The following is a 22,356-nucleotide window of genomic DNA, read 5'->3' as shown; positions in this document are numbered from 1 at the left end:
TACTATGAATGACGGAAGTGGCTGCCAGGCACAGCATCGCTGCAGTTGGCTGCCACTTCTGTCCGCTAGCCTGACTTCATGGCAGGCGCATCTCCCGCTGCAGCCGCGACAGTATAATGCATCCTGCCAATGTTGCGTGCGGTGGGACTGGGGGCCGCAGCAGGGCCACGGCTCAGGCCGACTTTTTGGAGACTGCCGGGGCTAGGCCCCGGCAGGCGCCGGCCCACTTAAAGCACTGGATACTGCCAACTCCCTAAGGGTCAGACGGTTTTTCAGGCAGAGAGTGGGGGGTAGAGCTCTCTCCTCTGCAGGAACTTCCCTCTGGAATGGCCTCCCTGCCACTCTGAAACTTGAGCCGGGCCAGCTGAAGTTCCCGGAAGCACTCAAGACTTTCCTTTTCTCCTCTGCTCTCTCTCTTTCCCTCCCCTGCTGACCAACCTGTCTGCGGCGCCAGCTGGTTGCTTGACCACCCTGGATACCAGGCTCCTCCATGATCAGTCGCCCCTTCACTGCCACCGGGCCTTCCATGCACGTAGTGGATGTAACGGTAACCCCACAGTGCCCTGCCTCCTTGCACTTCCTCAGAGCTTCGCTGCCCTGGCAGCACTTACTCAGAGCATGGCCGCTCTGATTACACTTCCACCTTCCCTTTCCCCGATACTTCACCTTCTCCCTTCCCCCCCTGCTCTTGGCGTTGTCACACTTGCACAATCTGAATGACACAAGGCCTAGTAAGATCATTTAACTTGTCTTCCATCTGTCTTCCCTCCCTTGTCTTGTCGCGCCTAGGAACACTTGTGTACGGGCACGTTATAAATGACTTATCACATCATATCCTAACTATGGGTGTGACCTGGGGGTTTTCAACCCTCACCTCCTGCTCTACTGAGGTGGCACCCTATGGGCCATGGATTGCAGTGGCTGAGAAGCATTCGGCAGCACTTTCAACCTTTGCATTCTCTATCTCTGGCTGCAGTGATTCTTTTCGCACAAGAGCACACCTACCAGGGTCCTCAACTGTGTGATGGAGGCCCATTAACAGGTCAATATGAGAGTCCCACGTCCTGTCACACCGCATCACCTCAAGTGCTGGAAGTGTGTACGTGATTTCTAAAGACCCTGGTTTGTTTTTTTTGCTAAAATTAGTGCTAAATTAATTTGCTCCACTTTTAGCCCCAGTGCAAAGCTTTGCTAATCTGACCCCAGAGTGACATTTAAGGATTCCAAAAAGTGTTTCCCAAGGTGACACCCAAGGCATCTCCGGGGCAGCAGCTGGCTCAGGTGAGAGTCACAGGGGCCACTCTGGGGCGCCATCCGGGGAGAACATGTTCGCCTCTCCTTTTGCTGTACAGGGTGGGTGTGGGGCGGGGACACAGTGGGGCCAGGCGATCCGAGGAGGCAGCAGGCTCAGCTTTCCACAGAAAAGGCTGCAGGAGCTGCGGCCTTCATGTGGTACTGTTTAGTAAATTGTGTTCTTTTTCTCCTCCCCACTGACTGAGTACCGGTACTCTCCTTCAGCTTGGAGAATCAAGTACCAGTACTCTCCTTCAGCTTGGAGAAGTGTTGGTACCCAATATTGCCAACAATGAGAAGTAAGGGTAGTGAAGCACTGAACAAAAGGCATACATAAATGAATACAAATGGCTTGAAGAGAAGATAGTCTGTTTTGGACTACAACAACCATGATCCCTCATAATTGATTTGCTCGCTAGGACTGATGGGAATTGAAGTCCAACACATTTGGCAAGCCACAAGCTCCGGACCCCTGCTAGTCCACCTGTTTCCGAACTGTGGTGAATGATTACAGTGCTATGTTGCTCGAAGCAAGATGTTAATTCTGTTCTTCAGAGGCCCACCACAAGGTTTTCTCACTCCCAAAACCACTGCTTACCAGCCTTCTGCCCCCATGCTTGGCCGTCCCCAATCTTTGGCCTCTGCCACCCTCACCCCCCTTTGCTTTACGGGGTCGCGAGACCTGCGCTTCTCCACAATGCTCTCTGTATGTAGAGCTTGGCTTATCAGTGAAATCACAGGGCTATAGTCCCTGACTACTATCCAGAGAAACCCTCTCTGAAAGATCTCACACTCAGCACACCCCAGCAATCACACCTATGCAACACGCATAATTATCAAGCACAGACCCAGAGACAGGATGAGCCAAGGGCTGGCTGAAGATTAGCCACGACTCTTAGGGACCCACTTTATTATAATGTTTGGTGGCCCCCTTGCGTACAGTTCGGTAAAACAGTCTGAGGTGTCCTTGGGGTGATTAAATAATAGTCGATCGAGTTGCTGTAACAGTTTATTGAGAGCCCACCCTCAACACAGGGAGTTCCTTCCCTCCTCAAGTTAAGTGTCACACAATAAACAGTTAGGGCCTCATTACGAGCATGGAGGTAATGAAAAAAGGAAGGCGGAATGGTATTACGGCATCGATAACGGGTCCGGGCCATTACGAGCCAACAACCCGGCAATACTGCCACCGCCCGTACCGTGCCCCTTCTTACTGGCATGCGTGCGTACACGTAACCCTTTGTGGCGGAAATACCGGGATGCCGCTAACAGGAAGACATCACAAGTTACACGGGCATGCACTTACTGGCATCCCAAAGGTGGTAAATAGGGCCTTTACGATGGCGGTAATACAGGCATTGCAGACCACCCGTAAATAGAAACCTGCAGTGTAGCCAACTGCCAATGGATCCTGTCCTAGTACAAAAGGAACATGCCCACACACCACACCCCTTCCTACACCAAATCATGCCTGTACTGCTACACCAGCAACAACAACTACAACTACAACAACAGGCAGCACAGAGGAGACGCAGGAGGAGAAAGAGGGTGAGACAAGCCCAGCAAGTCCCACCAGTGCAGCCAGTGGTACTGCGTAGGCAGCCACCAATCCCTCGCATCAGACCCAGTCCATTCAATCTAACCCCTGAGCAGATCCACACCCTGTACCGGTTGGACCAGGACACCATCACCAACATGGTGGACATGATACACGACGACATTGTCAGCCTGATAGAAATCCGCCTTGCCACCCCCCCCTGCCATCCCCATGCCGATTGCGTAGATCGTCCCACCTTTTTTGCAGTCCTTCACTGTGCGGGTGGTGGTGTCAACCACAGGCGCTTTCTGTGCCACCTCCACTCATATTTGCTTTTTGCGCAGTTGTGATTCACGTTTGAGGTTATTGGCAAACACCTCATCCGCATGGCCTGCCAGCATGTCCACCAGCATATTAAGCTCCTCGTCGGAGAAGCGCTTCTTGCGCATGCGAGGGGTGGATTTACGGGTAGCCTTGGACATGATGGGTTGATTGGGCCTGCTCTCCACTCTGTACCAGTGCTGTGTTTTGAGGCTTGCAATGGATTGTGTTTTTTAAGATGGCCGCCGGTGCATTTTCCGTTCTGGCGTAATGATGTTACTTCTGGGTCTGGTATTACAAACCCGGTAGTTGCATGATGGTATTGCCGGGTCCGTTATTAAGGGGTTGCTCCTGGGCAGAGGCAGTATCGGCAGGTCCCATGATGGCGCTTTCAGGGGTTTGGTGGGGTCTTTAGTGGCATGGATGTTCGCGCCTGCTCGCGCTCTCGTAATCAGCCGCTATTTGCGGTGTTGAGGGTACATGGACACGCTGTTTACACCATGCCAGTACTTACTGCGTTTTGCCCGCGATTCTCGTAATGAGGCCCTTAATGTCAGTTCTTTTTTCAGCCTCATATCATTCCTCTTGCGTCCCTCCCCCTAAGCTACCAATAAGCCAAGAACCAGGGCGATGTACAAGAAATATATTCATATTTATTTGAATTAGATGTTAAGAAAATTGCACGAAAATGTCAAACACCACTTTATCCATGGCATAACACAATAAACTTCCCTCAACATAAATAAATCACACAAGGGGGTTGAAAAGAACACACATCACAATTCTTTACTTTCTACACATTTCACTTCAAGAAATAATTAAACTGATCAATAAACAAAAACAATTACATATGTAATGCTGTACCATTGCAATTTTCCTGCACGCTTAACCCCCTTAACTGCCAAGGGATTTCCCCCTCCCCCTCCAGTGCCAAGGCCTTTTTTGGTGATTTTGTTATGTCACCATTCAATCCCTTGTAACCTTTTTGTTACATAAGATATCTTGGCCAAATTTGGCCCCTTTTTTCCCCACATGTAGGCTGCCGTAACACCACCAAGGAATCCTAGTTTGCTGTAGGGGGGTGAACATTTTGGGTTTTTTCAGAAAATGCCAATAACATGATGTACAAAGAAGCCTGTGGTGTTTTCCTTGTAAGAGCTAGGAACAAATGGTATGCTGGGCTGAATTCGCCATTGCCAGGCTTAAAAGGACAGGTTGAGTGGAAACCAAAAAAACATATTTTGAAATTGTTACCAGCTGTTTTGTGAGAGGTAGGCGATTTTGCCCTTTTTCTACAACAGGACATGCGTGGACGGAATGGAAGAGAAGGGTAAGAAAGCTGAATGGGAGGACAGAAAGGCATATGTTTCTGAAAAGTAGACAATATTCCAACTTTAGGGAAAGGTGATTTGCACAGGTCAGGCAACAACTAAGTAGGGAACAATTCTATAAGTTGGGAAAAATTGGGAAAATGACAGACAAAAAGGTATGTGATTGACATGGTTGGCAATGGCTTCTGTGTATTTTGAGAAAAGCAATGCTCTGCTACATTCCATCGATTCTTCCAGTTAGGAAATCACACATTTTTTGTACTGTTTCACAAAACAAGCAATACCACAAGCCAAAAACTGAGCCATGGTACTTGTTATGCTTACGGCCTAAACAGACGTACTTAGCCTGTGTAAACCAATGTCTTTAATCAATGTATAGCCAAAGCTAACTCCGATAGTAAAGAGCTCTTTTCCATCCTCAGAGAACTTGAGAACCCCGGCCAAACCATAGCACCTCATAATACAAGTAAAGCTTGGTGCACCACTATTCAAGACGCGTTAGCCGCCAAAATAACACTCCTACAAAAGAAAATTGACAGTAAAAAGCCTCTACTTGCTGGCAAAACCTCCCCTCTCATTGCCGTCACTCCCACCAACACTCCTTCATGCACACCCTTTCAATTCACTCCAGTCTCTAATAAAGAAGTACTAACTACTATAGCCAAACTCAAAGCCTAAAATTGCAAAGAAGACAAATTCCCATCCCACGTAGTCAAACTATGTGCCCCCACTCTTACACCCATCATTACGGAATTTGTGAACGCCTCCTTCAGCTCCAATATAGTTCCCACCAGCATCAAAAAAGCCTGGGTCACACCCTTGCTAAAAAAACACTTTGGACCCCTCATTCCTCACCAACTACCGACCCATAGCCACTGTCCACTTTCTCTTGAAATTCATCGATAAAATAGCATACTCTCAGATCCAAAACCACCTAGAACAGAGCAAACTCCTGGGGGACCGACAATCGGGTTTCCGTCCCAACCATAGCACGGAAACAGCCCTACTAGACCTGAAGATCCAAATGGATGCCTCCAGAGAAGCAGGCAAACTTTGTCTTCTTATGCTATTAGACTTATCAGCGGCCTTTGATTTGGTCGACCACAACAAACTCTGTGCCACCCTAGCCAACAATTTCAACTTGTCAAACAATGCAACAGACTGGATCAAATCCTTCCTCGCATTTAGGACCTCAAGAGTGGCCATTGGGAAAGAGTCAGCCGTTCCACTACCAGTCCCTTTAGGCATACCGCAAGGATCGTGCTTATCACCTACCCTTCACAATGCCTACACCAAGCTGCTTTTTGCAGCACTGGATGCTATGGGTGTCATCTACACCAATTTCGCAGATGACACTCAGATCCTCATCCCCTTAACATAACAGGTAATCACAAGCAAGACACTATCCTTATCAATGAAATCTACTCTCTAATCCAAAACTGGATGGCCAACAATAGCTTATGTCTCAACGATGACAAAACAGAGTTACTCATAATAGGTTCATCATCTAAAATCGCCTCCCTACAGCAAACCTACTCATCTTTCATCATCGATGGCACTACAATCCCAGTACACAAACAAGTGAAGACACTAGGGGTATACCTAGACGCCACATTTACCATGACCAAACAAATCAACACCCAACAACATCCTATACATCTAAGCTCATCTCCCTCAGCTGCAAATTTCTCACTACCATGAACTGCGTCACCCTAGCAAGAGCACTCATACTCTCGAAGTTGGACTATTGCAACATCCTCTTCCTAGGCAAATCCAACACCAATCTAGCCAAACTCCAACTCATGCAGAACAAAGCCCTACGAGCAGCACTAGGCATAAAAAAATCGGACCACATCTCCAACATTAGGAAAACTAACAACTGGCTCCCCATTAAAGCTAGATTACTGCTCAAAACCCTCAGCATCACCCACAAATGCATCTCTAACAAAGCACCTAAATACCTTTGCAACATAGTTACCAAGAAAATCAACACTAGACTCCTCAGATCAAATAACAGTGACAACCTCGACATCCCTCGATACAAAAGAGAAAAAGCAGGTGGGAGTAGCTTCAAAGTACTCGCTCCCAGGCACTGGAACGCCCTTCCCACGAATATTAAGAATGAAAAATCATTTCTACTATTTAAAAAACGGCTAAAAACCTGGCTATCCAACCAAGCTTAATCATGAACATATAAACGGACCTGTGCAGACCCACCCCCCTACTAATGGATATATCTGTTTATAAATGTAATTGTGCTATCGCTTTGTATTACTATGCTCAACATGAATACTGTATTTGCCACTGTCTGTAACTACGCCGTGATACCTCAGGGTCTGGGCGTATAACAAATGTAATAAAAATAAAAAATAAGTAAAGAAAACAAATGTGGTGAGGAAGAGCACGCATACATTTTTTTGAAAGAACACAAGTAGAGCTTTTGAAGAGTAGATGACTTGTGCAGGTTACAAAAGTGTATAGTGCCTAAAGCAGCGTCATGGGAAATGAAAGGGTTGTGTGACAAAGTGCAGCAGCAAATGGGTGCAAAGGGAAAAGGCTAAACCCTGGTAACCCCAAGACTTTTGGCAGAGCAGATTTTGAGGAATATTGCTCTTGTGGACAACCTACAGATTTGGGCTTGGGGTATCGCAGCCACCAAGGAAAACAGGGAACCCCATGCATTTCCTAAAAGAAAACACCTGCGGGAATCCACAGGGGTCTAACTTGCGCAAATTGGCCCAGAATTTATTAACCACAATCCCCGGCACATCCAAAATGTGGTGAAAAAACACAATTTGCAGACATTTCCCTCTGCCCACCCACCGAAACACGCCGCCAACAGCACATGACCTACCTTCCTGCGTTCCCACCGGTGTCCCTGTGATGCTGGAAATGCACTGGAGGGACAGGGCCTCCAAGTCCTTCTCCTGTAGTCCTTTTTCATTTGTGTTCTGTATTGTTTTCTGGCTAGGAGTCCATGTGGTACTCTTGGCAGTGCAGCTCTTCCTATTTCTGGTTTGGTGTACAGACCCATGGCATACCCTTATGGCACTCATGGGTGGAGGTACATCCCTGTGCCCCTAGTGTATGTTTTTGTGCACCTGTGTTTGGCCCACAGAGCAGGGTATGGGCTGGTGGCAGCTCCATGCTGAATTTGACAGGTGCTCTGAGCATCCTCCATTTTGGGATACCCCGGCCCGGCCATTGGAATCAGTTGATTCCTGATAGGAAACAAGATGGCCCTGTGGCCTCTTAATTTCTATTGCCTGTTACCTTGTTTCCCCAAAGAGCCGTTGGGTCGAAGTTCCATATATGGTATTGTAGTGAAGTCCAGGCCAGACTGGCTGGAGCCTCCCCAGTGACTGTATGTTGTGGGTACACCCTGTGGGTGGTATCTAGGTGAATGGAGTGTGTGACCAATATGCACTTCTTGTTGTGGATGTCTGGTTTCTAGTATGAAATACAATGACTGAGACAGCACTGCCCAAAACTGGTATGAATGCAGTGTGTAGTGTTGAATGGCTGGGCACTTGTCCCAATACACATTCCTGGTTGTGAGCATCTGAGAGGGAGGATAATGGCCTGAATGCACTGTATGTCTGAGTCATTGGTTGCCCAGCAGAATGAATGGGAGATCAACAGTATATCTGGGGCTTCTCACTGCTGGAAATCGTTCAGAAGCTGAAATCGAAACTGACGCTTGATCTCGAAGCCGAGCCCGAAGAAGAAGGTTGAATGTTGTTACCTTCACCGTAATCTGAAAGCCGCTGTGACGTCGAGACTGATCCAAGAGAGGACCTGGGTAGGCGCCCTCTTCCCGAGCTCCGAGGGACCATCGAGCACTGCTAACCTTCGCTGAAGATCCTTGGAAGTCAGACCCTCGACAGGCTGCCCACCGGAGATGGGGACCACCAAGGAGAACAAAGATAAGCACCGGACAGTCTGTCCATGTCGTCGACCAGGGTTCGCAGGTTTGCTATAACCACTGGAGGCTCGTCGAAGCCGTGTTGCACAGAAGCGGGGAACGCTTGATGCCGTGCCATCGACTACCGGAGCTGCACGCTCCATTGATTAAGACATTTTAATTCCCGGACGTGCTTGTCTGCACTGGCCACCACCTTTTCTTGCCGGAGAAGGCCAGGCTGTCGACGAGCCGAGGAGCATCCACTGGTGAGTTTCCCACCACCCAAAGACCGTAGAGACGCGGGACGACTCAACGCCCTTGCTGGGCCAAAGTTCTTCACAAACTCTTTGCGGTCCTGAACTATCAACATCGAGGTGCCCCGCATGCCTCTTCTATGCAGGACATGTTCCACTCGTCGTCGATGAGCACCGCCAGGACCAAAGCTGCTGCCTCGACGCCGCCGAACTTCCATTAGGATTATCAACGCCGAGTTCACTTTCTTCGAGGCCCTCTACAATCCGTGGCTCCTGCTTTAAAGGGAGTCACTCAAAAAGGATCTCTCGACACCTCCTCAAGGAACTCTGCTATTACAGGTACATTGGGGTGGTAGAAACATTTTAGAAGGGAATAAGACTCATCGAACAACATATGTTTGTTTGTTTGTTTGTTTATTTATTTAGTATGGCGCGCAAAACCCAGAGGCAACAGGGCGCAACAGAGGGCAGGAAGTTAGGATTACATAAAAACTTAGTTGCAGGATAAGGCACACATCAGAGAAAAACAAAAAGGAGGCATAGCATGACATTGCGTGGAATGTGCATATATACACATAGTTAGACGAATGCTTACATATTTACATATTTAGTGCTGAATGGACTGGGCTTGTAGTATGTCTTTATCGTACAGGTTGCCCAGGTGGGGGGATCTCCACACAGAGCTGTGTCTAGTGGTAAGGGCCAGTATTCTGCCAATTGTTCTAACCAACTGCTTTCCCCCATGTCTATTGTTGGTTACCTTTATTATTTGATTTGTGTGACATTTAACCAGAGTACAGTTGATGCACGTTAATGAAATTTGATAATAATTGTGGTACCACTTCGAACAGTAAATATTTGCCATTGTAGATTAACTAAGCACAAAGTGAGTTATTGTGATTGTGTATATAACCTTGAACCTTAATTATATAAAGACTGTGTTTTAACTAATACAGTGTGTGGACATTCCTTTGTGGGGGCTTGGGGACTACACTGTACTTATGAACCAGCCTGCATCACCTCCTGAGAAGCTAGTCCTTGATTGCTCGACTATGTTACCAATAATAGAGAATCTTTGCTGGGGTCCTCTGTGCCTCTCCTCTGCCATATAGAGAGCAGGAGTACACCCCCCCTCCAGTCTTTACAGTCCTGTCGAAAACGGTACCTCACATGTGTGGGTGCACCTACCTGGGCGCAAAGGGAAAAGGCTAAACCCTGGTAACTCCAAGTCTTTCGGCAGAGCAGATTTTGCAGGATTTTGCTCATGTGGTCAACCTACAGATTTAGGCCTAGAGTGTCAAAGCCACACAGGGAACCCCATGCATTTCGAAAAAGAAGACACCTGTTGGAATCTACAGGGGTCTGACTTGCGCAAATCGGTCCAGAATGTATTACCCACAATACCTGGCAAAGTCTGAAATTTGGCGAAAAACCCACAATTTGCATACATTTCCGTCTGCCCACCCACATAAACACGCCGCCAACAACACATGTCCTACCTTCACGCATTTCCACAGGTGGTCCAATGAAAACCGTACCTCACATGTATTGGTGCACCTACCTGGGCATAAAGGGAAAAGGCTAAGCCACTGGTAACCCCAAGTGTTTCGGCAGAACAGATTTTGAGGAATTTTGTTCTTGTGGACAACCTACAGATTTGGGCCCGGGGTGTCGCAGCCAGCAAGAAAAACAGGAAACCCCATGCATTTTCGGAAAGAAGACACCCGTGGTAATCCACAGAGGTCTGACTTGCGCAAATCGCCAAAGAATCTACTACCCACAATCCCCGGCAATGTCCGAAATGTTGCAAAAAAACACAATTTGCAGAAATGTACCTCTGCACACCCATGGAAACATGTCGCCAACAACACATGTTCTACCTTCCTGAGTTCCCAGAGGTACGCCAACAAAAACCGTACCTCACATGTGTGGGTGCACCTACCTGGGTGCAAAGGGAAAACTACTGGGAACCCCAAGTCTTTCGGCAGAGCAGATTTTGCAGGATTTTGCTCATGTGGACAACCAACAGATTTGGGCCTATGGTGTCGAAGCCACCAAGGAAAACGACACCTGTGGGAATTTACAAAGGTCTGATTTGCGCAAATTGGGTCAGAATGTCTTACCCACAATGCCTGGCAAAGTCCGAAATTTGGTGAAAAAACACAATTTTCAGAAATTTCCGTCTGCCCACCCACCGAAACTCGCCGCCAACAATCCATGTCCTACCTTCACGCATTCCATCAGGTTGCCCAATAAAAACGGTACCTCACATGTGTGGATACACCTACCTGGGCGTAAAGAGAAAAGACTAAACCACTGGTAACTCCAAGTCTTTCGGCAGAGCAGATTTTGAGGAATTTTGCTCTTATGGACAAACTACAGATTTGGGCCTGGAGTGTCGCAGCCAGCAAGGAAAACAGGGAACACCACGCATTTCCGAAAAGAACACACTTGTGGGAATCCACAGAGGGCTGACTTGTGTGAATTGGGCCTGGATTTATTACCCACAATCCCCAGCAAAGTCTGAAATTTGGCAAAAAACCCACAATTTTCAAACATTTCCTTCTGCACACCCACTGAAACACGCTGCCAACAACACATGTTCTACCTTCCCGCATTCCCACAGGTGTCCCGATGAAAACCGTACCCCACATGTTTGGGTCCACCTACCTGGGCACAACGGGAAAGGCTAAACCACTTGTAACCCCAAGTCTTTCGGCAGAGCAGATTTTGCTGGATTTTGTTTGTGTGGACAACCTACAGATTTGGGCCTAGGGTGTTGAAGCCACCAAGGAAAACAACACTTGTGGGAATCTACAGAGGTGTGACTTGCACAAATTGGCCCAGAATGTATTACCCACAATGCCTGGCAAAGTACAAAATTTGGCGAAAAAAACACAATTTTCAGACATTTCCGTCTGCACACCCACCGAAACACGCCACCAACCACACATGTCCTACCTTCACGTGTTCCCACAGATGGCCCGAAGAAAACGGTACCTCACATGTGTGAGTGCACCCAGCTGGGCGCAAAGCGAAAAGGCAGATTTTGAGGAATTTTCCTCTTGTGGACAACCTACAGATTTGGGCCTGGAGTGTCGCAGCCAGCAAAGAAAACATCGAACACCATGCATTTCCCAAAAGAAGACACCCGTGGCAATCCACAGGGGTCTTCCTTGCGCAAATCTCCCCAGAATGTATTACCCACAATCCCTGGCAAAGTCGGAACTGTGGCGAAAAAACCCACAATTTGCAGATATTTCCCTCTGCACACCCACCGAAACACGCCGCCAACAACACATGTGCTACCTTCCCGCATTCCCACAGGTGTCCGAAGGAAACGGTACCTCGCATGTGTGGGTGCACCTGGCTGGGCGCAAAGGGAAAAGGCTAAACCACTGTAAACCCCAGGTTTTTCGGCAGAGCAGATTTTGAGGAATTTTGCTCTTGTGGACAACCTACAGATTTGGGCCTGGGTTGTCACAGCCAGTAAGGAAACAGTGAACCCCATGCATTTTCCAAAAGAAGACACCTGTTGGAATCTACAGAGGTCTGACTTGCACAAATCGGCCCAGAATTTATTACCCATACTCCCCGACAAAGTCCGAAATTTTGCAAAAAAACCTCTATTTCAGACTTTTCCCTCTGCCCACCCACCGGAACACGCAGCCAACAACATATATCCTACCTTCCCACATACCCACAGGTGTCCCAATGAAAATGGTACCTCACATGTGTGGGTGCACCTACCTGGGCACAAAGCTATAAGGCTAAACCACTGGTAGCCCCAAGTCTTTGGGCAGATCAGAGTTTGAGGAATTTTGCTCTTGTGGACAACCTACAGATTTGGGCCTGGGGTGTCGAAGCCAGCAAGGAAAACAGGAAACCTCATGCATCTCCGATAAGAAGACACCCGTGGGAATCCACAGAGGTCTTACTTGCGCAAATCGGTCGAGAATTTATTACCCACAATCCCCAGCAAAGTCTGATATTTGGCAAAAGAAACACAATTTTCAGACATTTCTGTCTGCACACCCACCGAAACACGCTTCCAACAACACATGTCCTACCTTCCCGCGTTCCCAGAGGTTTCCCGACCAATACAGTACCTCACATGTGTGTGTGCATCTACCTGGCCGCAAAGGAAAAAGGCTAAACCACTGGTAACCCCAAGTCTTTCTGCAGAGCAGATTTTGCAGGATTTCGCTCATGTGGACAACCTACAGATTTGTGCCTATGGTCTCGAAAGCTTAAGGAAAACAGGGCACCCCATGCATTTCCCAAAAGAAAACACCCGTGAGAATCTACAGAGGTCTGATTTGCGCAAATCGGCCCAGAATGTATTATCCACAATCCCTGGCAAAATCTGATATTTGGCGAAAGAAACACAATTTTCAGACATTTCCCTCTGCCCACCCACTGAACACGCCTCCAACAGCACATGTCCTACCTTCCCGTGTTCCCACAGGTGTCCCGACGGAAACAGTACCTCACACGTGTGGGTGCACCTAACTGGGCGCAAAGGGAAAAGGCTAAACCACTGTAAACCCCAGGTTTTTCGGCAGAGCAGATTTTGAGGAATTTTGCTCTTGTGGACAACCTTCAGATATGGGCCTGGGGTGTCGCAGCCAGTAAGGAAACAGTGAACCCCATGCATTTTCGAAAAGAAGACACCTCTTGGAATCTACAGAGGTCTGACTTGCACAAATCGGCCCCGACTTTTTTACCCACATTGCCCGACAAAGTCCGAAATTTTGCAAAAAAACCTCTATTTTCAGACTTTTCCCTCTGCCCACCCACCGGCAGCCAACAACATATATCCTACCTTCCCACATAACCACAGGTGTCCCAATGAAAATGGTACCTCACATGTGTGGGTGCACCTACCTCGGCGGAAAGCGAAAAGGCTAAACCACTGGTAGCCCCAAGTCTTTGGGCAGATCAGAGTTTGAGGAATTTTGCTCTTGTGGACAACCTACAGATTTGGGCCTGGGGTGTCGCAGCCAGCAGGGAAACAGGAAACCTCATGCATCTCCAATAAGAAGACACCCGTGGGAATCCACAGAGGTGTGACGTACGCAAATCGGTCCAGAATTTATTACGCACAATCCCCAGCAAAGTCTGATATTTGGCAAAAGAAACACAATTTTCAGACATTTCTGTCTGCACACCCACCGAAACACGCTGCCAACAACACATGTCCTACCTTCCCGCGTTCCCAGCGGTTTCCCGACCAATACAGTACCTCACATGTGTGGGTGCATCTACCTGGGCGCAAAGGAAAAAGGCTAAACCACTGGTAACCCCAAGTCTTTCGGCAGAGCAGATTTTGCAGGATTTCGCTCTTGTGGACAACCTACAGATGTGCCTATGGTGTCGAAAGATTAAGGAAAACAGGGCACCCCATGCATTTCCGAAAAGAAGACACCTGTGAGAATCTACAGAGGTCTGATTTGCGCGAATCGGCCCAGAATGTATTATCCACAATCCCCGGCAAAATCTGATATTTGGCGAAAGAAACACAATTTTCAGACATTTCCCTCTGCCCACCCACTGAACAAGCCTCCAACAGCACATGTCCTACCTTCCCGTGTTCCCACAGGTGTCCCGATGGAAACAGTACCTCACATGTGTGGGTGCACCTACCTGGGCGCAAAGTGAAAAGGCTACATCACTGGTAATCCCCAAAGGGTTTGGGGAGCCACCTACAGATTTGGGCCTAGGGTGTCGCAGCCACAAAGGAAAACAGGGCACCCCATACATTTCCGATAAGAAGACACCTCTGGGAATCCACAGAGGTCTGAATTGCGCGAATCTCCCCATAATGTATTACCCACAATCCCCGGCAAAGTTGGAAATGTGGCGGAAAAAACCCACAATTTTCAGACTTTTCCCTCTGCCCACCTACCGAAACATGCCCCCAACAACACATGTCCTACCTACCCACATTCCCACGGGTATCCTAATGAAAATGGTACCTCACATGTGTGGGTGCATCTACCTGGGCGCAAAAGGAAAAGGCTAAACCACTGGTAACCCCAAGTCTTTCGGCACAGCAGATTTTGCAGGATTCTGCTCATGTGGACAACCTACAGATTTGGGCTTAGGGTCTCGAAACCATTAGGGAAAAGAGGGAACCCCATGCATTTCCGAAAAGAAGACACCCGTGGGAATCTACAGAGGTCTGATTTGCGCGAATCGGCCCAGAATGTATTATCCACAATCCCCGTCAAAGTCTGATAATTGGCGAAAGAAACACAATTTTCAGACATTTCCCTCTGCCCACCCACTGAACAAGCCTCCAACAGCACATGTCCTACCTTCCCGTGTTCCCACAGGTGTCCCAATGCAAACAGTACCTCACATGTGTGGGTGCCCCTACCTGGGCGCAAAGGGAAAAGGCCACATCACTGGTAATCCCCAAACGGTTTGGGGAGCCAACCTACAGATTTGGGTTTAGGGTGTCGCAACCACCAAGGAAAACAGGGCACCCTATACATTTCCTATAAGAAGACGCCTATGGAAATCCACAGAGGTCTGACTTGCGCACATCTCCCCAGAATCTATTACCCACAATCCCAGTGAATTCTGAAATTTGTCAGATAAAACACAATTTTCAGGCATTTCCCTCTGCCCACCCACCGAAACATGCCCCCAACAACACATGTCCTACCTACCCACGTTCCCACAGGTGTCCTAATGAAAATGGTTCCTCACATGTGTGGGTGCACCTACCTGGGCGCAAAGGGAAAAGGCTAAACCACTGCTATCCCCCGAAGGGTTTGGGGAGCCAACCTACAGATTTGGGTCTGGGGTGTCACAGTCACCAAGGAAAACAGGGAACCTCATGCATTTCAGAAAAGATGACACCCGTGGGAATACACAGAGATCTAACTTGCACATATCGCCCCAAAATGTATTACCCACAAGCCCTGGCAAAATCCCAAATTTAGGAAAAAAAACACAACTTCCAGACATTTTCCACCTGGAAACTACTGAAACCCGCCGCCAACAACACATGTCCTACCTTCCCACATTCCCACAGTTGTCCAGATGAAAACAGTACCTCGGAACGGAAAAAGAAAAGAAAAAGTGAAGACTGTCCCAAAGTCCAACGGCAGTCTCATGGATCCCCAGGAGGGTCCCCATCCATTCCCCAAGGGAAATTCTGTAATGCTGCCTAGCCAGAGCTCCTGGGTGGTCCGGGGTGATGTCCTTGGCCTAGGGTGGTTGTCCCTCATATGGGTTGACCGTCCACAAGTCCAGCTGTGGTTTCAGGGAGCCTCGGCGGACCCCCTGTCCTTTCCCAGAGGGAGAAGGTGTAACGCAACCCAGCCAGAACACAAGGATGGTCGGAGTGATGTCCCAGGCCTTGGACAACCCCTCACCCATGTGGGTCGACCATCCCCGAGCCCAGCCTTGGAGCTCTGGCTGTGCTGCGTTACAGCTTCACCCTCCAGGGAAAGGTTGGGGACACTGCCGGGGCTCCCTGGAACTGCAGCTGGGCTTGGGTATTGTCGACCCACAAGGGAGATGGGTGCCAAAGGCCAGGGACATCACCCCAACCATCCTGGAGGTCTTGCTGGGATGCGTTACAGAATTTACCTCTGAGAAGGGAGGGGGACGCTGCCGGGGCTCCCTGGGACTGCTGTTGCACTTGGAGATGGTCCAAACCACATGGGAGACAGCCAACCAAGGTCAGAGACATTACTCCTGACTTTCGTGGAGCTCTGGCTGGCCTGCATTACAGCTTCTCTCTCCGGAAAGGACAGGAAATGTCCCGCGTCTCCCTGGAACCAACGCTGGGCTTGAGGACGTTGAACCCACATTATAGTCAGCCGCCAAGGCCAGGGATATGACCCCCGACTATCCCGGAGCTCTGGCTGGCCTGCGTTACAGAATTTCCCTCGAGGGAGGAAAGGTGACCCTCCTGGGACTCTCTGGAGCTGTGCTTTGCAATGGTACACCCACATGGTAAATGGATGTCCAAGGCCGGGAACATCACCTCCAACCGTCCTGGACTTCTGGATGGCCTGTGTTACATCAATTCCTTTCAGGGAGGTATTGGCACACTGTCGGGACTCCATGGTGGAGAAAAGCTGTAACACAGGCCAGCAAGAACTCCTGGACGGTTAGAGGTGATATCCCCGGCCGTTGGCATCCGTTTCCCATGTGGGTGTCCAGTCCCCAAGCACAGAGGCAGTGCCAGAGAGCCCCTGTCAGGGTCCCCTTTCCTCCCCAGGGGCAAATTCTGTAATGCAACCCAGCCAGCGCTCCAGGGTTGTAGGGGGTCATGTCCCTGGCCTTGGGCGGCTGACTTCCATGTGGGTTGAACATCCCCAATCCCAGCGGTGGTTCCCGGGAGGCCCGGGACATTCCCCGTTCTTTCCCAGAGGGAAAAGCTGTAACGCAGGCCTGCCAGAATACCAGGATGGTTGGGGATCAGGTACTTGGCCTTGGGCACCTTTCTCCCATGTGGGTTGACCATCCCAAAGTGCAGCGGCAATCCCAGGGAGCCCCGGCAGGATCCCCATTCCTCCCAGGAGATGACATCTGTAATGCAGCACAGCCAGAGGTGCAGCCTGGGCTTGCAGATGGTCAACCCAAATGGGAGAGAGCGGCTCCCAGAGAAACACCAATGTTATGCTGGCATAGGGGACAATATGTGGCCTGACCCTGCAATTGTCTCCCAGCCCACCAAAATACCTCCCCAGACAGCCCACTTCCGCCCACACTACCAACAATCCAGCCCCAGTTCCACCCACCCCACTGACAATGGGCCCTAACCGTGGAATAATAAAAAATATTACTCACATAACGTTGCAGCTGCTCGTGTAGCAAAAGCTGTAAACGAAACAAAAAACATTTGTTACCTATGGTCACCCCAGCAAAAACAAATCATAACTACTACTCTCTGATCACAGCCCCCTTTCAAGCCATCCCTGGATGTCTACTGACCCTCATCCCCCAATAAAAACACAGTTGCCCCTTCCTAGGGGAAGATCTGCCCCCAGGGAGGGCTACATGAGAGCCACCCATCCATTTGGGGCGGGGGGAGAGGGCCACCCCCCTTTTATTTATATAAGTTGCTTGTGGTTTAGGGTGCCTCCTACCCCCACCAACAACATAGATTTTCTTTTCTTTTTCCCCTACCCTAGAGGCAGATGGCCACATTACTGTGCCCATCTGCCTCCAGCGTGGGCAAAATGTACTGCCCCATGCTTGGGGGGCATGTACCAGGATTTCTGGTGGCCCGCTCCCCCAACCCCAAATGGATGGGGGGCATCTCATGTAGCCCTCCCTGGGGGCACATAGGTCCAAAAATCTGCTCCTATTGAGGGCTACATGTGGTGCCCCCCATCCACTTAGGGTGGGGGGAGAGGGATACCCCCTTTCCATACACAGAAATCCTGGTGGTCTAGTCCCTCCACCCGGTCCTTCCCACCCCCAACCAACTCTTATCTTTGTTTTTTCTTCCCCCTATGGGCAGATGATCACCCATCTGCCCCCGAAGGGGGGCAATACTTGTGGCCCAATGCTTGGGGGGCTCCACTAAAATTTCTGGTGGCCCTCTCCCCCCACCCCAAATGGATGGGGGGCATCTCATGTAGCCCTCCCTAGGGGCAAATAGGGGCAAAAATCTGCCCCCATGGAGGACTACATGAGTTGCCCCATCCACCTAGGGTGGGGGGAGAGGGCCACCCCCTTTCAATACACAAAAATCCTGGTGGTCTAGTGGGCCCCACAGCCCCTCCACCCCCAACTAAATCTTATTATTATAATATTTTTTTATTTCCCCTAGGGGCAGAAGATCACCCATCTGCCCCCAGGCGGGCCAATATGTGTGTCCCCATCCTTGGGGGGCAGGGGGCGAGAGTAAGCACATCACAAACAGATCCCTGGTGGTCGAGTGGCATTGCTGGGTGCGGATTGAGCACTCTCACTCTGCGCCCGATCAGCACCCAGCAATGCTTCCAACGATCTGAACGGCACAATAGTGCCGCAGATTGAGGGAGCGAAAGGTGGAGACTCACATTTCATTTCCATCGTGGCAGCCAAAAATGGCTACAGCCGTGAAAATTACTTTGTTTCATGTGCACGCTGACATGAAACTGAAAGAAATCCAACCCCCGTGCCGTGAGGAGGAATCTCCTCCTCACATAGCCCGGGGGTTAGATTTCAGCTTTGTGCGATCCCTGCTTTGCAGGGATCGCACAAAGCGAAGTGCCAAAAAAGGACGAGATGTCTTGTCCTTGGCAACACAGAGGTAATGTCAAAGGCGAGATTGCTCGTCCTTGGCACTTAAGAGGTTAAAATGCTAGCAGTAAATAAACACAGGGTGATGTAGCAGTCTCTTTTTCAGACTCCCCCCTACATTGATCTGTGTTTGGGAAGTCGGACAGAAAAATGTGACTGATTTGGGAATGTTGGATTTCAAACCCCCCTCCCTCCACTTTAAGGCCTGTGTTGGGGAAGCTGGGCAGAAGAAAATTAGGATGATTAGTGAAGTTTGGATTTCAGACCCCCCTCCACTTAAAGGTATGTGTTGGGGAAGCTGGACAGCAAAAAATGGAATGATTGAAGAATTATGGATTTCAGACCCCCCTCCACTTAAAGGCCTGTGTTGGGGAAACTGGATGGATAGGATTACCAAATTTAATTGCAGTCTATAGTTCAGCGTACACTGGTAATCAGCTTTGTTAATTTTGAATTTTAACAACAATCACCGTGTGATGTTCTGCCAATGGGAATTAATTAAATGAATCATTTTTAGTTAAATATACTAAGGACCTACACAGTCACGGTCACCCCCGTCCACTATACAGGGACAAGATTTAAGGCCAGTATATTCCCCCACCTTTTGTTTGCAAAGGGTTTCATTCTACTTACATCGAAAGCCTCTGTTTAAAGTTCAGGAAAGCCAGCTTCATTTCAGGACCCTCTGGAAGGACAGGGCAGGGATCTGGACACTCCACTCTAAAGGATGGTCCCCAGCTCTGCACAATAGGAACCAATCGGCTTTTAGGCCTTCCTAGAAATTGACAACGCAACCCAGAGGCACTCTCAGCAATCTCCTCTGGTGTTTCCTTGCAGCTGTTAGATGCTAAGTTTTAGCAGCTCTCGTCACAATGGTAATTTTAGGAGCCCTCTTTTCCCTTCCCTCATAGTGCATCCACTTTATATAGTAGTGATGACACCATCAAATTTACCATCTTGGTGAGTATCCTGCCAGAGTTCTTAAAAAAAGGATTGGGCAGTTACCTTTCTCTCTCCTCCTAAATCCATCCCCTCTCTAAGGATTGGCTGCAGAATCTGGAGCAGACATATGGCAGCTTCCATTTGCAATCCCCATTTGTTCTCATGTCACATTTCTGGCAAACATTAGTTATGTGGCAAAACTCACCATTTTACTAGCAACTGCCATAATATACATATTTTACGATTCGGCTACTCATGGGGAATTAAATGAAATGAAAGCCAGGTCTACACCATTTTGAATGGCTGTTTTTTCAAAAAGCATAATCGTTAGGAACATGCAATTTATTATCCATATTCCTGATTTTAGCCTCCACCCGTTCGCCAACTCTCAAATTTGGAACATTTTCAGATAAACGAGAAACCCATTTTAGATGTCCATTACAGTTCCCTGAGTCGCAGGTGGGTGAATTTTATATCACCAGAATTGCCTGGAAAGTATCTAATAAATGTAACATATCAAAGCTGCACAACATATGGTTGCTGGGAAAAAGGCATATGTTATAATACTCCTTTTGAATTATTGGTACATCTTCATGTTGAGCAAATGGGAGCTTTGCTTCCTCCAGGCCATTTGTAGCATTTTTACCTTGGTTGTTTGCAGATCGTAAACACCTGTAATGCACCGGCTAGAGCCATTTGCTCTGCATAGAACTGCCTTCAGAGACAGTAAGTCAGGCAGACACATGGTTTTTCGAGACCCTTAGCAGGACACACTTTATTGCAGTTGTCAAGAGCTGGGGGGACCTGAAAGCCAGGCTTGCAGTGGGGGAGTTCTTTGTGAAGTTTGCCCACCAAAACGTCAAAAGGGTCTGCCTTGGACCTAAATTAATTCTTCATGTGACCCATGGAACAAAGTTTTTATTTTCCCTTGTTGCTGGTATTTTGCATGTGAAGCTTAATATACATTACATCTTGTTTACACACACCATGTCTTTTCCCTGACATCTTTACGTTGGCTGGGAAAAATGTTTCTCATGTCTTGCTTTAACTTGCAAACACACATGCAAAGTCGTTTTGGTGTCAGCATTTAAATATCCAGTTTTTCATGTGCTTTTTCTTTGGTAATGGCCTTTTTCACATGGCCCTTCAGTTCTGTTGATTTGGGGCCTTTGATTACACTGCACACTGCATATTATTCTGGGGCAATCAGCCAGCGGGGCAATGAAACACTAGTAATTGTTCTTTGTCAGCAAGGTGCTTAAAGCAGACAAAACCAGATTAAAAAGCACAGAGTGGTAACAATGCTGCTGGTTGCTGTATGCCGGGAAAGGCAGGCTATGTGCTCTAAAGCATCCATTTAAAGTCTTCACTAAGTTGATAGCAGCCAGCAACGTCAGCCTGTAACGTGCAGTCAGCAAAGCACACATTTAATGTCATGAATTAAAGAAATGTGTTGCTGTGTTGGAAGTCAGCTAACATGGGGGCAACTGCTTAGGGGACCCATGAGGCTCGGGCCCACTTCAACTGAAAGCACACAATGGATCCTCCAAATACAATGAGTGATGCCATACTGCTCACCTGGAAAGGCAGTTCAGAGAAGCAGGAGGGTCGAGCACAAAACCCTTCCCCTGATGACCTGAAGCTGAAAGGGATCTAGATGTGGCAACCACAATTTAGACCAGTCACTGAACTTCAGTAACGTTTGAGACCCACTCCTCAGTCACCCGAGGGCACAACTTAATTGTCCTGCGTTTACAATTATCATCTTATGCACTTCTAACAGTCAGTAGGGGCCTTGTTTTCTCCTGTCAACCTTTCTCAGTTCATGGCCTGCTCCACCTGCTAATGGCGAGGTCTTGTCACTCCGCCACTAACGGATAAGTAGGTAAGTCCATGCTTAATCAGAACACCATCAAGTTGGCCTTCCCGCTGTTCCCCATCGTCACCCTGATGGCACTGTAATACAAAGGAAACCCCACCCCCGGGTCATTTTTCCAATACAACATGTTGAGGGGTTCCTACAAATATCTTAAATAGCATCCCCCTGAATGACAACTAAACAATGTCCTTTTTCTATGGTTTGTCTGATTTCCCACCCCAACAATACGCAACCCCACCTACTGAGCAGAGGGAGCTACCCTCACGAGCTCACAACCCTCTTCTACACACCTGCACAGGGCAACCTTCCTCCAACCTTTCAGATCTTTCCCCAGACACTAATGATGATATCAGGTTTTCATATTGTGGTTCATATTGGGAGTGTCTCTCTTCTAGGCACTATGACAATTGCTATAATTATCACCCAGTATACTGATAAGCAATGGGCCTCATTACGACCCAGGCGGCCACGGAATGAACGGTGCCGGTAAGGGACCAGCACCGTTCATTCCGGGCCGCCCTATTACAAGGTCTGCAGTGGGTCCCGCTAAGGAACGCCGGGTCAGACCAGGTGTCCTTAGCGGGACCCGCTAGCAGACCAGGGTGCTAACAACGGGCCTGTCATTAACGGGCCCGTTG

Source organism: Ambystoma mexicanum, chromosome 2p, assembly GCF_040938575.1.
Source record: "Ambystoma mexicanum isolate Mex_15411 chromosome 2p, UKY_AmexF1_1, whole genome shotgun sequence".
NCBI lineage: Eukaryota > Metazoa > Chordata > Amphibia > Caudata > Ambystomatidae > Ambystoma > Ambystoma mexicanum.
This window is presented reverse-complemented; position numbering follows the sequence as displayed.